The sequence below is a fragment of the Schistocerca americana genome, chromosome 7 (genome assembly GCF_021461395.2).
Source record: "Schistocerca americana isolate TAMUIC-IGC-003095 chromosome 7, iqSchAmer2.1, whole genome shotgun sequence".
Lineage (NCBI taxonomy): Eukaryota > Metazoa > Arthropoda > Insecta > Orthoptera > Acrididae > Schistocerca > Schistocerca americana.
The window spans coordinates 446316888-446342839 of record NC_060125.1 but is presented as its reverse complement, the minus strand read 5'-3'; the positions used below and the strand labels follow the sequence as shown (position 1 = coordinate 446342839).

At 37.3% G+C, this 25952-nt stretch overlaps 1 protein-coding gene and 1 non-coding gene across 2 annotated transcripts in view; both read right to left on the bottom strand.

Annotated features, from left to right (window-relative positions):
• Nucleotides 1-25952, bottom strand: part of LOC124622442 (putative helicase MOV-10) — a 447321-nt gene that overhangs the window by 385728 nt on the left and 35641 nt on the right. The gene's annotated exons all lie outside the window — the stretch shown is intronic.
• Nucleotides 10263-10336, bottom strand: Trnas-uga. The gene has a single exon. It is a non-coding gene; the product is annotated as a tRNA-Ser (tRNA).

Here is a 25952-nt window from a genome sequence, read left to right as displayed (position 1 = left end):
AGCTACATGAGAAAACATGGCCTTTGGATCATTGTAACTCAAGTGATAAGAACTTAGAGAAATTCCTGAATAGTTTTTTTGGTGTCTTTAATGAAACATTTCCACCTAGACTTTTCAGCAATAAAATAACAAATAAATTACAGTGGATTACCCAGGGCATAAAAATTTCCAGTGTAAGGAACAGGCAACTGCACAGAGAACTACAATACAATAAAGATATTGATTTCATTAAATATGTTAGACTCTATAAAACCACATTTAAGTGAGTTGTCAAGGCAGCAAAACAACTGGCAAGCAACAGGTTAATTTTAAATCGTAAAACTAAGACAAAGGCTGTGTGGTCAGTCATTAAATCTGAGTTAGGTGTTAAGGCCTGTAACCAAGACATTTCAAAAATTGACATTGAGGGAAATACTATCGTAAGTCCAACTCAAATACCAAAGTACTTTAATGAATTGTTTATAAATGTAGCAAAGTCTGATGTAGATGTAACATGTTATCACAACAAAGTAAATCCCTTTGGCCTAGGTGAAAACTCTGAAAACTTTACAAAATTCTTGAAAGTTTCTGTGGAGGATGTAGAAAATGCTGTTCTTACATTAAGAAACAAAAAATCTGTAGGTTGGGATGGAATACCCACCAAAGTTATTAAAGTGGTACACAATAAAATTGCAAACCCACTAGCTCAAATAATAAATCAATGTTTTGAAGGGGGCTGTTCCCCAGAGGTACTGAAATATGCTGAAGTCAAACCACTCTTCAAGAAGAGATCAAGAGAGATCATGGGAAATTATCATCCTATTTCAATTCTCCCAGTCATATTTAAACATTTGAGAAACTTTCTGTTGCACAAATCCAAAAGTTCATTGCAAGATAGTCTGTTATTCGAAACAATCAATTAGTTTTTCAGCAGGGGAAAAACACCATAGATGCAGTGAACAGTTTCATTGAGAAAATAAGTACATCATTAGACACAAGAAATAAGTTGGCAGGAATTTTCTGTGACCTCACAAAGGCATCTGATTCTGTAAACCATGCATTGCTTGTTTAAAAACTTCAAAAGTATGGCATTAGCAGCAGTGCCCTACAATGGCTTAGATCCTACTTATCAAACAGAAAGCAAAGAGTTAGTATCTCTTCAAATGGCGCATATTATTTTTCTGACTGGAATATCTCAGGGTGTTCCACAAGGCTCCATATTAGGACCAGTCCCATTTCTCTTCTATGTTAATGACTTATCATTAAATATCAGCTCCCTATCAGTTCTGTTCACAGAAGATACTTCTGTCTTAGTTGGAGATTAGGATTCAGAAAAAATTCCCAAATTTGTGATCAATACCCTCAGTACCTTAGCTGGTTTCACCTAAATGGGTTAAATCTAAACATATTTAAGGCTCACATGATGCAGTTCAAAACCAAACAGTCAAAATGTGAGCAGAATAAGATTGTACACAACAACCTAGATATAGAAAAAGTTGACTCAGTCGGATTCTTAGGTTTAAATGTAGATAAAAACTTGAGCTGGCAGGCAGACATTGAACACCTAGAAAACAAACTCAGCAGCTTTGCATTTGAATTGCAAATATTATCAACTTCAGCTGACGTGGACACACTAAAAGTAGCATAAACAAGCTACTCTGAATCCATTATTAGGTATGGTATTGTTTTTTTGGGATAGCTCGACAAACACATTGCAGATACTAAAAATACAGAAAAAAGTCATTTGAAATATGTGCACTGCAAATCACAAAGAACCGTGTCAACAATTATTCAGAAACCTTAAAATATTAACTTTGCCATCCTTATAGATATATGAGATTATTATATTTTTGTACACCAGACATGAATTATTTGAGGGAAACCATTTTTTCCATTCACATGATACTAGAAACAAAGAAAATTTTATGCTCCCCAGGCACCGCCTCAGACTGTATGCTCAGGGACCTCCTTGAAATGTGGGAATGAAAATTTGTAATAAATTAAAAGGGAACAAGTTGACGCAGATGAATTTAGGGTCTACTTAAAAGAAAGCCATATGAGGTACTAGCACTGAAGTGTTACTACTCAGTGGATGAATTCATGCAGGACAAACTGGAATTTTGAGCTGGATACAATATGTTACATATTCCAAGAAATATCCTTATAGTGTTATTATTTATTTAGTCCTATCATTTATTAATGTAAAAATCATTGTAACTGTATTATAGATTTTTGACATGTCTCCTGTATGCAAACCAAATGGATTGCAGCAAATGTACATCGTTAGATGAATAAAACACAATTCACAATATTTTTGTCAGCTGCCATGTACACTACCCCTCTTATGGCATCTAATCTGTCCTTTCTATACACATTCCATGCCTCACTAAATATTTTGGAGCTTTGTGTTTTGGTTTTCAACCAGCTCTCAGTTATGAGAATACTTTGAGCGTGACAATATTACATGAGGGCAGTAGATTTAGAGCTTTGTTACAAACACTTTGATAATTTGCTGTTAAAATTTTGACAGTAAAAGTGTCATTACTTTGTGCATGGTCAGATTTCACTCTCTGCATATAGACTGGTAATTGTTCATCACAGGACCTCAAACTAACACCTAGTCAAAGAAACCACCATGTGCATTTCACAAGTACTTTGCTACCTGATTATCTACTTCCTTTATTAACCCACCCTGGCCTATCTAGAAAGCCCTACAATTCTTCTTCCTGTAATCCAAATTCAGAAATTTGCATCATATAATCAATGGAGCCTTTGGATTAGACCTTCCACTCGGCTCCAAACCAAAGAATCCTGGGCAATTCTGGGAACGATGCTGCCAATTGTGAGCTCTGCTTGCACCCCATGAGTGAGGACAGCAGTCTTCACCACCTCCACCAGCTGCTCGTATGAACTGAGGATGACCTCAGAAGTGAAGCACTGATGTGAACCATAATTTGGAGGCATCTGAACACTGCTTGCTCGATAGCCACAAGCAGGGCATCTTCCGAATCTCAGATGAGGGCTGCCAGTAGACATATGATTTCTTTCCACTTCTGATAACAAGCAAATGCCGCCCCCATGTGCCTGCTTAGACCCAGCCAAAGCAGTACCTACCTGTCCACCCACAGGGTGAATGTGTGAGGCCATACAGTCAGCCTTCACATTTACTCTCCACCTCAAGTGATGCAAATGCATTACCATCTGCCACTCACCCTGCAATGAAGACACATGCCCCATGACGAGGCACACTGCAAGGTGCATCTGCAGCAGAGCCCATGAGTGAAACAAGTGACACCTTAAGTGTCCCATGCAACGTACCAGATTCTACACCACAACAACACCCCAAAGGTAGTTGACCATGGCCAAAAGCATTCTCACCTGTTCGAAAACTGTGGCCAGCCCCTCCTTTGTCTTCACAAAGGATGCACACATCCTATTCATGCTCTAATTACTACCTTAAGAATTAACTATAAAGACAGGGAGGAGAATATTTTATATGCAGTGTTCAATAATGTAATTTCTCTATAGCTTATACATTCTATGATTTCCCCTTTCTTACGTACAGAACATATTATGCATATATTCCAATCACAAACTTGCCAACCTCCAAAAAACAAATACTGGAATATTCAGTTTTAAAAATCAGGAGGTACAAATGATCAAAACCAAGGCTCATCTTCAGTATAATCCTGACACAACTGAGGTGATTCTTTTCCTATGATGCCACAAAGCTATGTAACAGCTATAAAAATGCAAATAAAAACACCTGAACTACCCAAAGTGTTGATTCCATACCTCTTATCTGCGGGGTAGCCCAGGCAATCAGTACCAAGTTGGGATCTTTTTTGTTTTAGATAAAAAAGTATGATTGCCAAAGAACAGTATCCGACTATAAGAAACTTGAGTAATAAGCAACTTCACTTGAGAGGACTGACAAAACTCAAACACAACTTGAAACAGTGTGTACCACTGAACAAGACAAGCAAACATTATATGAAATGCTTAGGAAAAAGGAAAAATAACCATCAATATAGAATGTGTGCTTCTTCCTGATTCCCATGAACTTCATGCATCTTCCCGATTTCCATAAACTTCAATACGTATAGTGATGAAAAATGACTAGTAAGTGAAGAACTTTTGACCATTGGCCAAAAAAACTGAAATGGCATGTTTTAAAAACAAATGTCTTAAGATTTGACAATAATTAGCTAAACATAGGGAGAAAAAGTGGAAAATAGGTAGTCTTCCACCTAGAATGGGAGAGTTGGCAAGTACCGGTATGCAATCATCTGAGATGACTTTTTGCATCCATATATATAAGATCAAGATGTGCAGGCATACTATGCATCAGAATTCAAGGGTCTCTTTTTCAAAACCCAATAATTGTTTCTCATTGCAACATAGGGGTTTGAAAATTGACTCAAGGGTGCCTGAAACCTTCCTCTGTAATGATGCAAAAGTTTGGTGCCCTGCAACTTCACCTTTGGGCTCAGCAACACTTCAACAGCAAGGTGTCAACATATGCAAAGAAAAGGTCAAAGTTCAGAAGTTCATGCGAGGTACAAGGAGGGTTAGTGGTGTCACACTGGCACCAAATTTCACCAAAATTCTGTCCAACACCACCTTAGACATTCACCCCTTCTTATCCACATTTCACCCCTTTGGCTGATGCTTTTAATATGAAGGTCAGAACTATAAAGCCTGCATTGAAATCCCACAGTTTTCTTATGAGCAGCCAAGCAAAATATTTAAGACACCCATTACCCAGAATCAACATGTAAAGCCCCAAGATGAGTATCAGGTAAACCAACCCTTCCCTTGGGGTGTTGATTCCCACACATTTCGCTGAGTAGAATGACAGTTCATAGTAATGAACAACAGAACTATGTTCCTGGCAACCTTTGACACTGCTGACATCCCTTAGATGATTCAATCCTTCTGTAAGGATGTTGTGGGCATGTAACAACACTGAATGTCATTGCTTCCCTGTCGGGTGCAGTGGGACTGCAGTTTTTGCTGTGGTGTACAGGGTGGGGCAACTATGGCCTGTTCAAAACCATTTGATGAAATCTGAATGTGATTGTATTGAATTGTAGTGTATATTTATTGGTCCTGTCAATCATACATTGTAGAGGGGTATATAATGATATAGGACAAGTCAAATAATTGCAATAAAGTTTAACAGAAAACTGTTGTATGGTTTCCAATATATTGCAATATAAGTTTAACATAAGGGAATAATATTTCACAAATACACAAATTTTACACACACACATTTCTTACTTTCAACCTTGATTATCACATACACACATATATGTAACAGACCACATATAATACACAGATAAATCTACACATACACATTTCTTATTTTGGTCTTAATTGTACAAACTATTTAAATTTTTCACATATTTACATTGTAGATAAAAATTCATCAACACTATAGTAGCAATTCTGTAGCAAGTAGTCACCCACTGCAGTTTTGAATTTATGCACGCCAGTTATTGCCTTAATTTTTTAGGTAGTTTGTTATAGTCTTTTTCCTGCCTGCAAGGGTCCTTTTTGTTTTAGTGTTGTATGTGAAAACTGCATATGTTAATCTTGATTATTCCTTGTGTTGTATACATGGATATTTTGGTTTTCTGGAGCGATCTTGCTAATTTCATCCAGATTTTCCTTATAAACATTATTGTTTCTACAATATATAGGCATGGTAACAGAAGAATATGAAGCTTTTTAAGTGAGGGTTTGCATGAAGATCAAGATGCTGTGCCTTCCATGGCTCTTATAATTCTTTTTTGTGCAATTAAACAGCTTCTGCTGGGTGGTGAATTTCCCCAGCAAATTAAACCATATCTTAGTAGTGATTCTGCTTGGGCGTAGTACACATTTTTTAAGACTTGAATTGATGTGCATCCAGCAAGAATTTTTATACTACATAGGTGTTGTGTGTGTTTCTGCCATCTTGGTCATCTTGGATCCAAACTCCCAGAAATTTGGTGCTTTTTACAATTTCAAGTCTTTTGCCTAACAGTTCTATGGTTTCAGTTAAAGGTTGTTTATTCTGCACTGTGTGTAGATGCATAGTCTTTGTTTTATGTGTGTTTATTATTAAGTTGTTCACTGTGAACCATTCTGATACATGTGAAGGGCTCTTTTTTTTCATTTTGGAGCTCTTCTGGGGTCTTTCCTTTGGTAAATATAATTGTATCATTGGCATATTTACTGTACTTATAGTTAGAGTTGGATGGTTCCAAGTCATTTACAAACAGCAAGAACAAGATTGGTCCCAGTACAGAACACAGTGGCACACCATATTTAACACACAGTTTTTCTGATTGATAGGAAATTAAATTTTTTCCTTCTTTGTACTAGACTTCAACTGTTTGGTGTTTGTTTTGTAGATATGACTTTACCCACTCATAAGTTGGGCCTCTGACACCAACATTTTCTAGCTTTCTAAGCAACAGACCATGGTCAATGATGTCAAATGCTTTTTAAAGATCTAGCAATAGTGCTGCTGTGTGTTCTTTTTTACGTAATGCATTTAAAGCTTCATTTAAGAAACTGATAATAACTGTCTCAGTGGATTTACATTTTCGGAAACCATGCTGTGTAGCTGAGAAAAAGTTATTTATTCCAATGAAATCTATGAGTCTTTCATAAAAGATTTTTTCAATTATTTTAGAAAAAACAGATAGTACAGAGACTGGCCTATAATTTATTACATCTGTTTTTCACCCTTTTTGTACAATGGCTTCACTTTAGCTATTTTTAACCTTTTTGGGAAGATTCCCTGGGAAAGTGAACTATTGCATATGTCTACCATGGGCCTAACTACTAAGGGTGCACATTTTTTAATGATATGGTCTGGAATGTTGTCAGTACCAGAGGAAAATTTTGGTTTTAGCTCCCCTATTGTTTTTAGCATTTCCTGTTCACCTGTTGGGTATAGGAAGAGAGACTTGTTACTAGGGATAGTTTCAGTCTGATTTGCAGTGGCAGTATATTGAAAGTTTTGCTTCACCAGAATCTCAGATGCCTCAGAGAAATAAGAGTTAAAATTATTTGCTATCTGCGGGGGTCAGATATTAGAGAAGAGTTTTCTTTCAGTTTGGTATTATGGTATTCCCTCCATTTTAATCCTGTTTCATGCCTTACTATGTCACATGTGGCATCCATTTTATCTGGTGCATTTGCTACGAAGGAACTATTTGCCATTCTTTTTGCTTCTTTTATGACTTTAGTTAAAATCTTTTTGTAATTCTTAAAATAGGAATCAAATTCTGGGAATGTGGTGTGCAGTCTAGATATTTCATGAAGTAATCTCTTTTTCTCCACAGATATTTGTATCCCTCTTGTGACCCATTTTATTTTCAGATCCTTTTTTGTGGCTGTCTTTTTAAGGAGTGGAAATCAAAATTCAAAATAATAGCTAAAACTATTTAGGAGTTTGTTGAACTTACCATTTGTACTTTCACATTCATAGATGTCTTCCCAAGTTTCTTTACTCAGGTGGTTAAGGAAATGTATATTCTGGTCATTATACTTCCTAGATGTAGCTGTTAGACATTCAGTTGAGCCAAACTGTTTTCCTAATCTTGTACTAATTTCTTGGACTGTGTGGTCCCCAAAGCCTGTATCGTGGGTTTGTGTTGAATATTGCAAGGGCACATTTGTAAATATTTGATCAAGGATTGTGGCTGAGGTTTTTGTGATGTGTGTTGGTGTTTCTGTAATAGCCTTTAAATTGAAAGTCACTGAGAGATTCAGTAAAGCAGTTTTTTGTTTAGACTCACTAGCAAAATCAAAAGTTTTTTGTTTAGACTCTCTTGCAAAGTCAATGTTGAAATCCCCATATATAATTAGTTTTCTTTTTCTTGTGTAGTCTTGTGTAAGATATTTTAAGGTTCTTTAAAATGATATTAAACTGCATAGGGTCCCTCTAAGACTGCCCCAGTCCAGCAACACAGTCAGCGTCATCTGTGCACCTTTGTTGAGCACTTTAAAAACGTTCCTGTACAGAGGCAGCCATTCACTGATTCACGGTTCTGACATCCACAACACTGGCACTAAAAGAAGGGGTGAAATGTGCATAAGAGAGGGTGTGAATGACCTTCCCATTGAGTGAGATGTCCAAGGTGGCGAAATTTTGTGCCAATGTGACATCATTAACTCACCTCATACCTCACATGAACTTCTGAGCTCTGACATTTTTTCCCCTGCATGTGTTGGCACCTAACTGTTTGAAGTGTTACAGAGTCTAAGATTAACATTGCTTTTACATAATTACAGAGAAAGGTTGTAGGCACCTTTCAGACAAATTTCAAACTTCTACACTGCAATGGGGGACTATTATGGGGTTTCAAAAAAGTGATGCTTTAATTGTGTTGCACAATGTACATGATCTCCACTACATTTAATAAGCTTGGTTGATAGGTTGAGATGGCCAAATGACTTATTGCTGGCTAGTTTCTTTATTGTTTGCCAAATCTCTTATATCAAGGGCTTACCATTTTCCTCTTCTTCCATCCGTTGGTTTTCAATTAGTAACATTTTCCACACTTGTTATCAAAAACTTTGTAAAATCTCTGCGATATTAAGCTTCTTGGTAGGGCTTACAGTGATATACTTCACTATGTTGCTCTGCTATATCAACTTTTGCCTTCGTTACATTTAAAAAATCACTTAAACACTCCGATATTTGAGCTAGGTTTACAACAAGTAAGTTAATTCACGATATTTCATGACTACTAACTATAAAATCTATGTTTTGACAATGTTTTTGTCTTACTCTTATGTCGTAAAATGATGTTTCTTATAAGTTTCTTATGGTAGTCATTTTTGCCATTTGTTTGATTGCTTTCACAACCTTTAAGTCATTTTCTTACTTATGGTTCTAAATGGAAAGGTTTCATTGAACATTTGAACAATTCTCTCTTCATTACTGCTTCTAAGACAGTTCATACTCACATGAATGAAGATTCCTTCACAATTCTTACTAAATGAATCAGAATCAGAATTTTATTGTCTCGGAACATAAGTGTCAAATCATTGATTTATTGTACAAGAGACTCGTCAAGCTTATAATAGGTTGCAGATGAAATACATTTGCTAGAACTATAAAATATCTGAATATATATATACTATTAATTTTTATCCTACTCAAATGATTAAATCACCATTAAAAATTCATCAGTAGAGTAATAGCATTTTTGTAGCAGACTGTTATATAATTTTCTCTTAACCGAATCAATTTCAATCTTTTGAAAATTTGACTTTTTTAACTTACTGTATATTATCATCCCTATATAGATAGAAGAATTAATCTTTAAATTAAAATCCATAGCAGAAGAGTTGGCTCCAATAAAACCTAGGAATAAACATGAGTGGTGGAATGAAGAATGTGACCAAGCATTACAAAGAAGACACCAAGCTCGGATAAAGCATCAAGTCCAAAACTCTGAAGAATCACATCTAGAACTAACGAAGCAAAGAAAGTCAACCCATAAAATCATCAGACAGACAAAACACTAACATCTTAAAAATACCCTAGAAAAGATAGAAGAGAACCTCCGGAAGAAACAGTCACGAGATTATCACAAAATCTTATCTGAAAGGATTGAGTCCCCAGCATTGATGCTGAGAGATACGTCAGGAAAGTTGGTGCATAGTAATCAAGAATATGCAGAGATCCTTGCAGAGACTTTCAAAAACTTTTAAATTGTGATGACCCACAGGAAACCTTTAAAGTAGACACTGAAGCACCTAATCTAAACACCCCAGACCTAATAGATCCTCCAACTATCAATGACGTAGAGGTCGCAATTCAGGAACTAAAAAATTACAAGGCATGTGGTGAAGACCATGTATTTGCAGAAATCTGAAAGAATGCTGGAAAACCTGTGGTCATAAATCTCCACCAACATCTAATTGAAGTGTGGATCACAGAGAAAATCCCAGAGCACTGGAACTCCAGCATAATCCATCCATTATTTAAAAAAGGAGATAGAACCAACCCAGACAATTACAGAGGAATAACCCTTCTGCACTGCACATATAAAATTTTATCTTGCATAATTTACAATAGGATCAAAAACATTCTGGAACCACAACTTGGAAAATACCAAGGAAGATTTCGACCATACAGAAGCTGCTCAGATCAAATTCTTAGCCTGAAACTAATAATGGAGTATTACAAGTATAGAAACAAACAGTTATTCATCTCATTCATAGATTTAAAAAAAGGATATGACAGTGAAACTTTCTGGCAGATTAAAACTGTGTGCATGGACCGAGACTCGAACTCGGGACCTTTGCCTTTCACAGGCAAGTGCTCTACCAACTGAGCTACCCAAGCACAACTCATACCCTGCCCTCACAGCTTTACTTCTGCCAGTACCTTGTCTCCTACCTTCCAAACTTCACAGAAGCTCTTCTGCGAACCTAGCAGAACCAGCACTCCTGAAAGAAAGGATATTGTGGAGACATGGCTTAGCCACAGCCTGGAGGATGTTTCCAGAATGAGATATGACAGTGTTCATAGACCCACACTTCTAAAAATCCTATGAACATATGGCCTCCATCCCTAACTGGTAAGACTCATTCAGCTAACTTTAACCAACACAAATTCAAAGATCAAGTTTAGAGGAGAAATATCAAATGCTTTCACAATAAAAACAGGACACAGACAAGGTGATGGATTGTCCCCTTTGCTTTTCAATGTGGCCCTCAATTACATCATGACAGTCTGGAAAAAAGAAAATCTATGTAAAATCAAAATTGGAGGAAAACCAGCAAAATAGAAAACTGCCTTGGGTTTGCTGACGATTAGCTCTCTAGGCTCTTGACATGGAAAAGTTCGTTCTCAGATCACAAGTCTCCAGAAAATCGCTTCAAAATAGGATTACAAATATCTTTTGAAAAAACTGAAATCATGCCCTTGAAACCTCTTTGTATAGACAAAATCTTCCTAAATGATCAAGCAATTAACATAGTTCTACAATTTAAATATCTTGGAGAAATTATTTAATTATTTTGCACAACTTTGGTGAGAAAGTAACATGGATAAATAGAGCCAACAAAATGAAAAAGCACTATTTCTAACCTGGTCAACATATAACAAGAAATGCCTGTCAATAGACACTAAGATCCAACATTACAAAACAGTAACTCTCCCGGAAGCAACTTATGCCTGTGAAACTCTGTTCCAAATTAAAAATGAAAGAAGAACCAATCAACTCCTCAAGACTGAATAAAGAATTATCAGAACATGCATCAATAAAAAATACCAGGTTGATGGAGGCTGGAGAATCCTTCCTAATGAAACAGTCTATTGTGAGATTGACCCTATCACCAGGTCAATGAAGAAGAAAAGAGTGTCATATTTCTTTCATGTCTTATGACTGCCTGAGCACAGGATTTTACAACAACTAGTGATGAGAAGTCTCGGAAAGAAGACAGGACAGTGGGTCAAAGAAATTCAGCAAGATCTTGAAGCAGTTGGACTTAAAATTACTAATGCAGAGAACAAAAACAAAATTAACACTCTCATTACGAATCATAAATTTTCAGCAGGAATGATGCACAGAAGACCGGTAGAGATTTCAGACGAGTTAAGAAAATTGCATTCGAAATGAATGAAAACGTACTGTGCTGAGTGCAAGAAGCAAGTAGTCCAATCTTCAAAGAGAAAGTGAACATGGAATGACTCAAGTGGTCCAATGTGCCCAATCAAGTTAATAACAATAAATCATCCCTATATATTGTGGGATCTGCGTGAAAAGATTGAGTTTATGTGTAGGAAGCATGAAATTTTGTTTGTTTCTAGTTTCATATCTGTGCCAGTAGTTATTTGAAGCAAACAACTCTGGATTATTAATTGGAAAAAAAAATTATTTCGTATAAATACAGTGAGGGAAAACTTACAAGGGAACCTCCCCATCGCACCCCCCTCAGATTTAGTTATAAGTTGGCACAGTGGATAGGCCTTGAAAAACTGAACACAGATCAATTGAGAAAACAGGAAGAAGTTGTGTGGAACTGTGAAAAAATAAGTAAAATATACAAACTGACTAGTTCAAAGGAAGATAAGCAACATTAACGACGACGGGAACGCAGGAGCGCCGTGGTCTCGTGGTAACGTGAGCAGCTGCGGAACGAAAGGTCCTTGGTTCAAATCTTCCATTGAGTGAAAAGTTTAATTTTTTATTATCAGTTTACGTGAGAAACTCTTATGTTTTCATCACTTTTTTGGGAGTGATTATCACATCCACAAGAAAACCTAAATCGGGCAAGGTAGAAGAATCTTTTTACCCATTCGCCAAGTGTACAAGTTAGGTGGGTCGACAACATATTCCTGTCATGTGACGCACATGCCGTCACCAGTGTCGTATAGAATATATCAGATGTGTTTTCCTGTGGAGGAATCGGTTGACCTATGACCTTGCGATCAAATGTTTTCTGTTCCCATTGGAGAGGCACGTCCTTTCGTCTACTAATCGCACGGTTTTGCGATGCGGTCGCAAAAACAGAGACTTAACTTATTACAGTGAACAGAGATGTCAATGAACGAATGGACAGATAATAACAATGCAAAAATAAAGAAAGTAAAATTTTTAGTCGAGGGAAGACTTGAACCAAGGACCGCTCGTTCAGCAGCCGCTCACGCTACCACGGGACCACGGCGCTCCTAAATTCACATACTCCATTATGTTGCTTATGTGGCCCATGGACTACTCAGTTTGTATATTTTGCTTATTTTTTATAGTTCCACACAACTTCTTCCTGTTTTCTCAGTTGATCTGTGTTCAGTTTATCAAGGCCTATCCACTGTGCCAACTTATAACTAAATCTGAGGGGGGTGCGATGGGGAGGTTCCCTTGTTAGTATGTTTAGGTCTCTTAATAGTGCCCGACAAGATTCTCTTGGCTTTGCGCTACACATGTTCTTTATAATCTTTTTCTGTAAAGTTAACATTTTTTTCAAGTTACTAGCATTTCTCCAAAAGACAACGCTGTATCTTACTCTTGCCTCAAAGTAGCTTTGGTACACTAATTTTTTCGTGTCTATGGCAGTGACATGGCTACAATTGACATAGTAAATGCCAGGCCGTTCAGTTTATTTTTCTAAATAGTCTATATGTGAGGACCATGACAGATTTCTGTCCAGCTGCATTCCACAGAATTTAACGCAGTCTGCTTTGTTTAGTTAAAGACTTCTGTGCATAATTTGAATATCACTTATTGTGGACTGTTTTGTCTTAAATTGCATAAGCTGTGTTTCTGAAATATTTAGTTTTAGACCATTGAGATGGAACCACACATTTAGATTTTCTAGACTTTTTATGACATTTTTAGGAATTTCTTCCGCATTTTTATTATCTATCAGCACTGATGTGTCATCAGTGAATAAAACTGAGTGATGATTTATATCTATGGGTACATCATTTATGGAAAGAAAAAGTATTGGGCCTAGAATTGATCCTTGTGTTACCTCCTGTGAGACAGTTCTCCATTTCGAGGAGTATTTTCCTTTGTCTGACGTGATAGCTATCCTTTGCTGTCTCTTTGTCAAATATTAGTTACACCACAGTAGGGCACTCCCCGCAATTTTTTGAATTTTATGTAATAAGAGTGAGTGGTTCACACAGTCAAATGCTTTGAATAAGTCATAGAAGATTCCTGGAGCTTTCTGCGATTTATCTAAGGCAGAACTAACTTTATTTATGAATTCATTAATTGCATAAATCATACTTTTGCCTTTTTGGAAGCCAAATTGATGTTTTGAGATGATATTAAATTTGTAACAAAAATTTTGAATTTGGGTGGCAATGATCACTTCAAATATTTTAGACAGCACAGGAAAAAGGTAAATTGGATGGTAATGTCCCATATCTTCTTTAGTGCCTTTTTTAAATAATGGTTCACTTCTGCGTATTTCAGAACATCTGGAAAGTAACCTTCTTCAAATGATTTATTAATTATTTCGGACAGTGGGTGTGCTATTATATTTGGAGCTGCTTTGATGACTTTGGCAGGTGTTTCATCCCACCCCACAGTATTTTTATTTTTTAGGTTTAATATAGTTTTTTCTACATCCTGATAGGAGTCTACATCTACATCTACATCAGATATTGCTACTGTTATAATTTTTTTAAATTTCCTGATATTTGAGCAGAATTTACAATTATTTTGTCCCGTATTTTTATTTTAGAAATTTCCTGGTAGCTAGGATTAATTCAAAGTTCAGTTTTGACAACTGTCCATACTGCCTTGGATTTATTTCTGTGCTTGTTGATAAATTTAGTATTTTCCATTTTCTTTGCTGCTTTTACAACCTTCCTAAATATTTTTATATTTTTTAACTAGGCTAGAGGATTCTGGGGAGCCTGGACCAGCATGTGAAAGACAGAATACAACAAGAAAAACAAAGAATACCTTCTCATGTGCTAGTTGGAACGTACAAAGTCTATTAGAAGTAGGAAAGATGCAGAATCTCTTCAAGGAAATGACACACTAAAAGATAGATATACTTGGTATCAGTGAATGTAGATGGCCAGATAGTGAATCTATCATTCAATAAGATAAAAGAATGTTCTGTCCAGGACCTCCCACAAGTGGTAAAAATGGAGTGGCAATCATAGTTAGGAAAACGTTCCATGAACTGTGAAATTAGCACAGTTGCATTATCTAACTGAGTAACTGCCATCCACATTAGAGGCATGAAGCAGAATGTGAATGTAGTTCAGGTATATGCCCCAACAGCAGACAAGAGTGATGAAGAAACAGAGAGCTTCTACAATGATCTTTCAATAACACGAACCTTGAATAAGGAAGACATGAACTTGATAAAGGGAAATTTCAATGCAAAAGTTGAAAATGCAAGAACTGATGGAGTCGCAGGAGGATTTGGTCTGGTGAAACAAATGAAAGAGGTATGGCCCTTACCAAGTTCTTTAGGGCTGAAGAATTCACAATTAAAAACACTTTTTACAAGCTACACCCCAGAAGACTGTACACCTGGAAATCACTCCAAGACACAGAAGAGAGAATATTCAGACCTCAGACTGATTATTTACTGATCAATAAGCAATTTCAAAACAGCGTGACCCATGCAGCAGCATATCCAGGTGCAGATATTGGATCAGACCACAATTGGTACCATAAAGATTAAATTTCAACGTTCAAAGCTGAAAAACAGCATGGGTGTAAGATTTGATACTGAAAAACTGAAGAACCTAAAATTGAGACAGAATGTGGTGAAAGAAATGGGAAACAACATGCCACCCATACGCGAGACCCAAGAAAGAAGTACTACTAATGAATCCTAGAAAAAGATACGCAATGCAGCCATCCAAGTTGCTACAGCCAAAATTAGTATGTATAAAACAGAAGTCTAAGCCCTGGATGACACAAGATATTCTACTGAAAATGGAAGAACACAGAATACAGAAGGTGCATCACAAAAATGTGGAATACCAACAGACAGATAAAGAAGTAAAGAAGATGGTTCGAGAAGCAAAAGCAAACTGGATTGAGGAACAATGCACCGAAGCACAAGAAATGTTGAAGGTACATGGCTCATATAGTTTCCATAAGAAAATCAAGGTTATAATTGGAAACTTCAAGCAGCATAATGAACCTGCTTTAAGAAATGAGGATAATTGGATTATTCTCGAATCGGAAAAAATGACACAACACTGGGAAAATTACATATCATCTCTGTTTCACGACAAAAAGACACAACAGTAATCAAAATGAAGAAGAACCTGGTCCACTTTTCTTACAATCAGAGGTAGAATATGTGCTGCAAGTAACAAAGCACAGAAAAGCACCTGGTGGAGACAACTTACCCACTGAAATTTTAAAATGAATAGACCTAAAAACGTTGACAGCCCTATTTAATGGAATTTACAGCTCACACCAGATCCTGGATGAATGGCTGAAATCAACTTTTGTCCCATTACTGAAAAAAGCAAATGCAAAAACGTCCTCAGAATTTTGATAGATCTTATTGATGAGTCATGCTCTGAAAACTTTTCTAAGAATTATACATAACTGAATTTATCGTAAATGTGAGGAGCACTGTGGAGAAACCCAGTTTGGTTTTATGAAGGGAATGGGAACCTTAGAAGCATTATTAGCATGAAGATACTTATGCAAAGATGCTATGACTACAGCAGGATATCCATGTATGCTTTATCTACTATGAGAAAGCATTTGACACTGTTAAGCACGACCCTCTTATCACAATATTATGAGAAATAGGATTGGACGGTAAGGACATAAGAATCATTCAGCAATTATACTGGAATCGAAGGGCAGAGGTCAGTATTCACAAAAATTTAAAAACAGAATCTGTACAAATACTGAAAGGAATCTGCCAGGGCTGTATACTATCACCATTCTTGTGGATAATGAACTGAAATGGAAAAAACATATTAATAATGTCTGTAAGAAACTGAGCTCTGTCATATTCTTAATGATGCAGCTATCACAGTATTCAGACAAGAACCTTCTGTGAACAGTGTATCATGGACTTTTTGAACCATACTTACAGTATGGAGTGACTGTGTGGGGAAACTCAAACAAACAAGAGACAAAACGAGTGTTCACATTACAAAAAAAAGCAATTAGGACCATTTTAAGAAGAAAGACCTCTGAAACGTGCAGAAACTGTTTTAAGAATTTAGGTATCTTAACTTTTTCATCATTGTATATATACAAAACAATAATGTACATCAGAAAAGGTAGTGAGGACTGTATTACAAATGCTAGTGTACACACCCACAACACAAGAAGAAAGAATGAAGTACGGAGCATACCCCACCGACTGGCAATGCTAGAAAAAGAACCCCAGTAGTCTGGTATCAGACTACTAAGAAGTCTGCCCAAAAACCTGTAAGATAGTGTACTTCACAATGACTTTCCAAAGAAACTTAAAGACTATCTCATTGAAAAAGAGTTTTACAGTGTTGCAGAATACTTATGCCATTAAATTTGTATATATTGTTATTCATTATCAGTGATGTAAAAATGTAAGCTAAAGGTGTAGAAAAATAAGTGATACAGACTATTAATACTTTGACATGTCCTATATTACACGTACATTTACTGTACACAATGTAATCTTACAGGATCAAATAAAATTCAATTCAATTCAGTTCAAACCATTACTGTTCAACTGTATCTGGACAAAATTTTTTGATCCCGTCAAGACAGAATTATTTGGTATAAAAGTAAATGGAGTGAAGATCTGGAACTTACAGTATGCTGACAACACAGCTTTGTTTGTGCCATCCGTAGCCGAGCTACAGCAAATACGTACAGAAGTAGATAAAGCTGGTCAGCATTTTGGTGTCAGAATAAATTCCAAGAAGCCTAAATGGATGTCAGTTGAAAGAACCCCTGGTAAAAACAAGTCCCTAGTCATTAAAAAATCAAGAAAGAGACCAAATTTAAATATCTAGGCTCTGTGATAAACTCAAAACTTGATTGTGATGAGGAAATTAAGATTTTCTGTAAGATTGCCAAAGAAACATTCCAAAAGGTACAAAATGTGCTGATACACACAGACATGCCGTACATCTGAGAATAAGCATAGTACAATGCTATGTTATCCCCATCCTAATCTATGGAGCGGAAATTTCGTCAATTAAAGCAGCTTCTGTAAAGAGATTAGAAGCAACAGAAATTTGGTTCTTGTGCTGATTACTAAAAAATATAATGGATTGAAAAATTGAGCAATGCTGAAGTGCTGCGTAGAGCCAGGGTGGACAGAGAACTAATGGGGACAATTAAAAGAAGAAAGACATTGTATCTGGGGCAAATTATGAGAGGAAAGAAATATGAACTTCTGCAACTAACTCTAGAAGGCAGAATAGAAAGAAAGAACCCACCACGCAGAAGGAAGCAATCTTGCTCACAGAATATCAAGACATGGACTGGCATCAACAACTTTGAAGAGCTGGTTCAAGAAGCAAGGGAATGACGCCTGTGAGCAGCTGACACTACAAATTTATGACAACAAGAAGAAGAAGGAGATGTTTTAACATAGTTCATGAACTCAGGACCATTATTGCATTTCAGCTCAGTAGTAATCTCTAAAGTACTGGAGGGGACTAGGCAATGCCATTAAGGACCTAGACCCAATGAAGGGAAACTCCTGATCTACACGTCCATTTGGTAGAGAGTGGGCAATGTCACTTCATGTGATACCTAACATAGACAGGGACTGAGGGATGACTAGGATAAGTCGTCACCCCAGCATTTGCTGGATACAGCACCCTCTTGCTCTGGAAATGAGAAATCATTTCCAAAGGTGGAAGAACCAGCTGATGGTCAACAGCATAGGATGTGGAAGGCAACAGGAAACCATCAAATTAAAGAACTATGGTTATCCCAAACATCAGCAGTAAACCATGACAGAATCTTCTGTAAAATTTTCTGGAGATAAGATAGTCCCCCAATTGGATCTCTGGATACGGACTGCAAAAGATACAGACAACGTGAAGGAAAAGAATCCCAATTTTAACATAGCCACTTGGAATGTGAGAACACTGCTTCAGGGTAGCAAGCTAGAAAATCTAAAATGAGAAATGGAATGACTGGAAATCGATATCCAAGGCATATCGGAGATGAGATGGCCCCAACCAGGTGATTTCTGGTCTGAAGAATACAGTGTCATTCACACCGGAACTGACCAAGACAGACAAGGAATGGAAAGAGTTGGAATAATTTTAAGGAAAAACTGTGGCTCACATGTTGAGGGATATGTGCAATATAGCTCTTGAATAATACTAGTCAAACTTGAAACTAAACACAAGGACACTGTGATAATACAAATATACGTGCCAATATCCAAAGATGAAGATGCAGTCATTGACGAAATATATGAAGAAATAAGTAATGCGATGAGAAATGATAAGGGAGATGAAAACCTGATCGCCATGGGGGACTGGAACGCGATTGTGGGTGAAGAACCGGAGGACAGAATTGTTGGCAAATATAGACTTGCAAGAAGAAATGAAAGAGGAGATTGACTACTCGAGTTCTGCACAAGGGACCAATTAGTTGTTGCAAACACACTTTTCCAACATCACAAACGAAGAAGATACACATGGAAGGCCCCTGGAGGCCTGAGGAGACAACAGATTGATTACATTCTAGTGAAAGCACGTTTTAGGAACCAGGTAAAAGATTGCAGGAGCTATCCATCTGCAGACATAGGTAGTGACCATAACCTGGTCCTGCTGAAAAGTTCACTCAGATTCAAACGTTTGAAGACAAAGCCAGTAAAAATTAAATGGGAACTAGAAAAACTGAAAACTGAGGGACTGGCGAAGTGCTATGCTCATGAAACAGACAACCTAGATAATCATTTTCAACATGGTGGAGCAAATGAAGACTGGGATCAAATTGAATCTGATATATACAAAGCAGCAGAAAAGATAGTTGGAAAAACTGAACCCAAAAACAAGAGGAAATGGATTACAGCAGATATTACTGAGCTTATAGAAAAGTGGAGATTATACAAAAATGCAACTGATGAACAAGGAAAAGCTAGGAAAGCAAAAGAAAATTTTCTTGAAGAAATGTGCAGAGAAGAGGAAGAAACTATGCAAAATGGAGGAACTGATTTAGCCTACAGAACAGCAAATCAATTTTTTAATAAACGTAAAACAACACTCTCAGGCACAATAGAAAATAAAGAGGGGAAAATGCTGTTTGGTGAAGACATGGTGAAAAGATAGAAAGAATACATAGAGGAGTTGTACGCCAGAGCACCTCTTTTGGAGGAAGTAATAGGAAGAGAAGGGAAACTAGACGAAGATGACAAGAGAGATGACATTATGGAAGAAGAATTTGACAGAGCTCTAAAAGAACTACGGGAAAACAAAGCAACGGGTACTGATGACATCCCTGCAGAACTAATAAAGAATGTTGGTGACAGCATGAATATAACGCTGCTTAAACTTATTAGGTCCATCTATAAACAGGCGAGATACCGACAGACTTCCAGAAATATATCATTGTTCCTATATCAAAGAAGGCAGCAGCTACAAAATGTGAACAGTACCGAACTGCAAGCCTAATATCACATGCATAAAAAATTCTCATAAAAACAGTTCTTAAGAGAATTGAAGAGAAGGTGGAGGATATGCTGAGTGAAGATCAGTTTGTTTTCAGAAGAGGATCAGGAACAAGAGAGGCGATTCTGGCACAGAGACTCCTTATCGAAAAGCAACTACAGAAAAATAAACCAACTTATATTGCCTTTGTAGACATGGAAAAGGCATTGATAACGTTATCTGGCAGATGTTCAGAGTGTTGAGGAAAAGTGGAGTAAAGTATTAAGACATCTGTATGATACTCAGTTTCTAAAACAATGAGGTAGCAGTGATTAGGAACTGTCACCAGGATCAAGAAGCAAATATTAGAAAAGGGGTAAGACAAGGATGTGCTCTCTCTCCTCTTATATTCAATGTTTACATTCAGGAAGCTATAGATCAAGTTTAAGAAACTACTGAGGTGGGGATCAAAATTAATGGGCAGAAGGTAGACATGCTACATTACGCAGATGATATTGCTATAGTCACAGAGATAAAAGAAGATCTAGTGGAAGTCTGGAAGTCCTCAGAACAATGGAAAACATTATATGCAATCAGTATGGAATGAGAATAAACAAGAAAAAGACTAAAGAGATGGTATGCAGTACAGGAGCAGAATGTGAACCTCTGAGAATGACAATTGGAAGAGAGGAGCTGGAAGTGATAGAGGAATTTACATACCTGGGAAGCAATATCACAAGGGATGGTAGATACTGGCAAGAAATTGCGAGCAGAATACAAAAGGCCAAAATTGCATTTAATCGGAGGAGGAACTTACTCACCAGCAACAGCAGTCTGAAAATAAGGAAACATGTCATGAAAGGTTTCGTTTGGAGTGTGGCCCCATACAGATGTGAAACTTGGACAATTGGAAGAGAAGAGAGAAGACAGATAGAGGCCCTGGAGATGTGGTGCTATAGAAGGATGATGAAGATCAGTTGGAGAAACAAAGTAACAAATGAAGAGGTATTTAGAAGAGTACAGGAAATCAGATCTCTGTGGGGGCAGATCCAAACAAGAAGAGACAAACTTGTAGGGCACATCCTATGACACAACAACTTCATTGGAACACTAGCAGAAGGAGATACTGAGGGAAGGAATTGGCAGGGCCGACCAAGGATATCATACATGCAACAGATCATGAATGACATTGGATGTAACACACAAGTGGAAATGAAGAGGAAGGCAGACAGACCAACCTCAGTGCTGAATACTAAAAGAAGAATTAATCCACTTTAGTTTATTACTTGTCTTACTGTGAAAAATTTCAGGTGGAGAAGTTTCACAGGAAACATGTACAAAGCTGTTTAAAAACTTTTCAAAAATTTTTGCACATGTGCTTTCGTGTTGTAATGACCAATTTACCTCACTCAGTCTACAACAGGACAAGTGTATGTTTTCATCACTGAACTCTCTTTTCATGAAACATCTCCTTTCATTTCTTTATTTACTATTACTAATTTAATACGCAAAGCAGAGTCATCTGAGATGCCTAGGTCTTAAGAGAATTTGGCAGTGTCATTAAATGTATAATTTGTTAAAATATTGTCTATACACATTGCATTTCACTCATTTATTCTGATGAAATCAGTGAAATTCAGTCTAAAGCAATATTATTGAATTAAGTCAAGAAACTTAGTTGAGAAGCTTGTTTCACTCGACATATCTCTGTTAAATTTAGCAGAAATTACTAGTTTTTTCCTCTTTTCTTACGTGAGTTTGTGTAGGGGACACTGGAATTTCTCTAACAATAATTTAGTCACATCACTACATGGAATACCATAAATTGAGGTAATAATAATATTACATTGCTCTAGCTCTACACAGCAACTTTCAAATATAAGTTCTTCATTAAGCAAATTAAAATTGTCTCTATCTTTATATTCGAATAAGTTGTTAACCAGCATACAGGAGCCACCGTGGGTTCTGTTTTTCTGACAAAAACTATTAGCTACTGTAAAGTTTTCTAATTTGTTTAAAACTGTGACTGAATCTTTCTTAAGCCAGTTTTCGTTTACGCAAACGACTCTGATATTTCTTCCTTTTGAAGGAATAATTTGAAGCTCATCAATTTTCGTGATTTTATCTTGTGGATACACTGCACTGTGGCCATTTATGTTCCAGTGCATTAAGAATTAAGACTTGCAGTTATAGTTTTAAATACAATTTTCATTGAGCACCATCCTTCTTTTTTTTTTTACTGTGTTTTTTTGTTATTCACTCCAGTCACTGACTGTTAAGTTTCCACTGCTTTGTATAATTTTGCACAAGTCAATAAACATTTTGCTAAAACAATAAAATTCTTCTGGGTTTGAGGCCGCATTGTCATCTATAAAATTCCAATGTTTCGGTGACTGTTGCAAGGCGCCTTCCTCAGGGTGTATTGCTAACTACTGAATGAGCACTAGTTTGGATACTTATATACTATGAAGGAGTGCTGTCATTGGATGTGAGGGTGAGGAGGAAGGGTATTAGGAGTTTATTTTATTGGTCTTTGCATTACGTGTTGTCATTGGCGGAAATGGGCATTTTCCATTGGAGTTTCCTTTACTGCTTGCCATCGGTGGAAATTGGCGAATAGGAGACTGAGTGGAGACTACAGCGTAGCATTGTTTACTAACTACCTAGTATCGACTAGGCCGCGTCTGCGCTCTGTGTACCCTCCACCGCTGTGACCTACCGCACGCCTGTTGCTCTGTGAGAGCTGTCCTTCCCAAAGCTGTCACAGCCGGCAGCCAAGACACTGGAAGTCAGTACCCGTCTTCTCTGTTCATATTGTCGGATCACTTGGCTATTTCTATCGCTTCTCTAACCTTTCTCCTCAAACTAAACGGCTGTTTCACGAGTACACGGGCCTCTCGAAATTCAATCTCCATCCTGCACTGTTCCTGATGTTCTGCCATGGCTGATTTGTTGTATTGTTTGAGGCAGATACATCTCTCATGTTCAGTATCCTTGTGCTTATTGGATGCCCAGTCTCACCTACATACACCAGTCCACATTCGCACCTGATTTCATAAACTCTGGTGGCATGAAAATTGTCAATTGTATCTTTCATCGACCCCAGAATGTCTTTTATTTTGTTGTTGCTACGAAAAATCGGCTTAATGCCTGCCCGACGGAGAATTTTGCCCAGATGTCAGTAACCCCCTTGTACATATAGTAGCATGACGGAGCTCTGTACTTCGTTCTCAGCACCATGGTTTTGTGTATCATCCTCATGTTGTAGCCAAATATGATGGAGACACAGCTATCAAGGGCATAGCTGCACAGGTAATGGTTACACTACAGAGACTGTTCATCTTTATGTAACAACTACACCCTACATCTGTTTGATCTCTCTCTACAGTTTTCACCTTATTATCTCCCTCCATTGCATATTTAATTATTCCTCAATGGCTCAGGATGCATCCTTTCAACGTATCCCTTCTGTTAGTCAAGTTGACCTATTATAAATTTATTTTCTCTACAGCTTGATTCAGTGTATGTATATTTGAATTATTTGAACTGAATATGGTTTAAAGAAAGAGACTGGATATTCTCTGTGAGTTGTTTTCAATATCTATAATATCATTTCAATTTTCTTGTTTTTTCAGTAGTAAATGCTGCACTTGAAATTTCCTATCACTTCTTTCCTGAGTTTTAAAACATACATACAAACAGAATTTTATTCTTTTTTGTCTCATTTTTCTCACCACACTTCTGTTGATAATACTACATTATGTTATTTAACGTCTGACTGCACTCATCTATATTTGGATGTTACTACTCTGTAAAGTACCATACCTAAATAAAAAACAGTAGAACTAGTTAAATTTCTAAGACCATATTTCCCATTTAACAAATTTTGTGTAGAAAGTTCTGTGCACAAAAGTAATGTATGCCACGGTGTCATATGAAACTCCTTGAGCTTCTCAATTGACTGCTCCCAGAATTTTTCCATGGGGGCTGGAATCCCATTCCTAAAGACTCACATGATGGAGTATGACCTCCAACAACCCTTTACATGGTGCACTACATTGTCACAATTTGAAACAGTTTTGCCTTCAGAATACCTGCAGTGTATAAGGATAGTCTTGTGGAAATCAATTTTAATGAAATCATCCAGTTGCATTAAATGGTTCCAGCCATATGAGGAAACAGTATGTATACTAGAGCAGCATCAGATGTCACATAAAAGGTGTTTTCCTCTGTGGAAAACATATTCTGTTAATTGGACCATGGATTGCATGAGATAATACTTCTATTGTGAGATATACAAACAGATTCTGGGATAATATTGTCAAGTATGTAGGGCTGAGTGTTGCCCCCTGCATATTTCGGCCACCTCAATTTACACATTTGCTTTGCAGGCCAGATACGGCCCCTGCTTCACCTAGGAGGTTGTTTGTAAATAAAAGAGGCAAGGTACTGTTTACAGTCAAGTCGTCAACAATCGCCACAGTGTCCAGAATGTCAGTCTTGCCACTACATGGCATGCAAGTCTCAGCAAACAGTGCTGCTGCAGCAGGCACTAATTTATGTTCACATGGTAACATGTTCAGATGATACCATGCATGTATCCTTGCACAGGCATGTACTTCAGTCAGTGCTCTGCCTAGAGAGAGCTAGTTACCTCCTGAGCTGAAGCAACCAATAGCTACCTCAAGTCTCTTCTACAGACACCGCCTGCTGCTGCCATTTCATTGCCCACCAAGGTGCCATGCCACCCTTGCCCTGAGCCATGTCGATGATGTGCTTCCACCAGTCACTCTGGGGACACCACTTTGCAATATTTGTTGTGACTAGCAACTTGATCATCACTTTGTGGGATCTTGTCATTAGCAGTAGACTGCCAATGAGTTCTGAGCCTCAGAGGGCTGTGTCATCAAAGCACCTGCTGCTCATCAGGAGACTGCCTATGAGTTACCAACCTTGTGGGACTGTAGTTAATCCCCCTGCTCCTTAACACAGTCTTGTTCTCAAGTTTTGTAGACGTTATTCCTACAGGTTGTATTTAGCTTAGTTCTTGTAATAAACAGCTGTTACTGCAAAGTGTATGTCTCACTTCAGCATGGCTTGCTTCTCTATATGACGACAGAACAAATACATAAAAGAAGTGACAAAAATTAAGATACATATTGTGGCCCTCATGTGTGTACTGCATGGAACCTAAAGTTCAGGTTGAAACAGTAACAGTTGGTGCAAAGCAGAAAGATAGTAGTAAGAGGGTGGTTTGAAAAGTTCTTGGAACGGAATAGAAAAAAAGTACCTACAGCACTGAAACTTTTTTTTATATTTGAATGTAGTCTTCTTGCAGATTAAGGCGCTTAGTCCAACAATGTTCCAGTGGCTTGATCCCATCTCAAAAATGAGTTTCCTCCAGGCCTCCAAAATAGGTGACAACTCCGGCTATCAGTTCTTTGTTTGAAGTAAATCTTCATCCACCAAGAAAAATTTTCGGTTTTGGGAAGAGATGGAAGTCTGACGGAGCCATATCAGATGAATAAGGCAGGTTGGCAACAATTCGTACCTTAGTTCGTGTAATTTTACCATGGCGATGGGATACGTTTTTGATCCATCCTCAAGAGCCATGGCACCCATCTTGCAGACAATTTTTTCATTTCTGATTCATCAGTTAAAATGTGATATACCCTTTCAGAAGGCATCTGGCAAGCATGAGCAGTTTCACGAACTTTCAATCGGTGATCCTCCATGACCATTTTGTGTACTTTTGCAATGATTTCTTGAGTAGTGACACATCTTGACCGACCACTGTGCGGATCATCATCTAAGCTCTCCTGACCAAATTTAAATATATATACTGTGACAGTCTTTTTGTTGTGTCTATCTGCGACTCAGCATCTCCGCTACAAGGTGAGTAGCA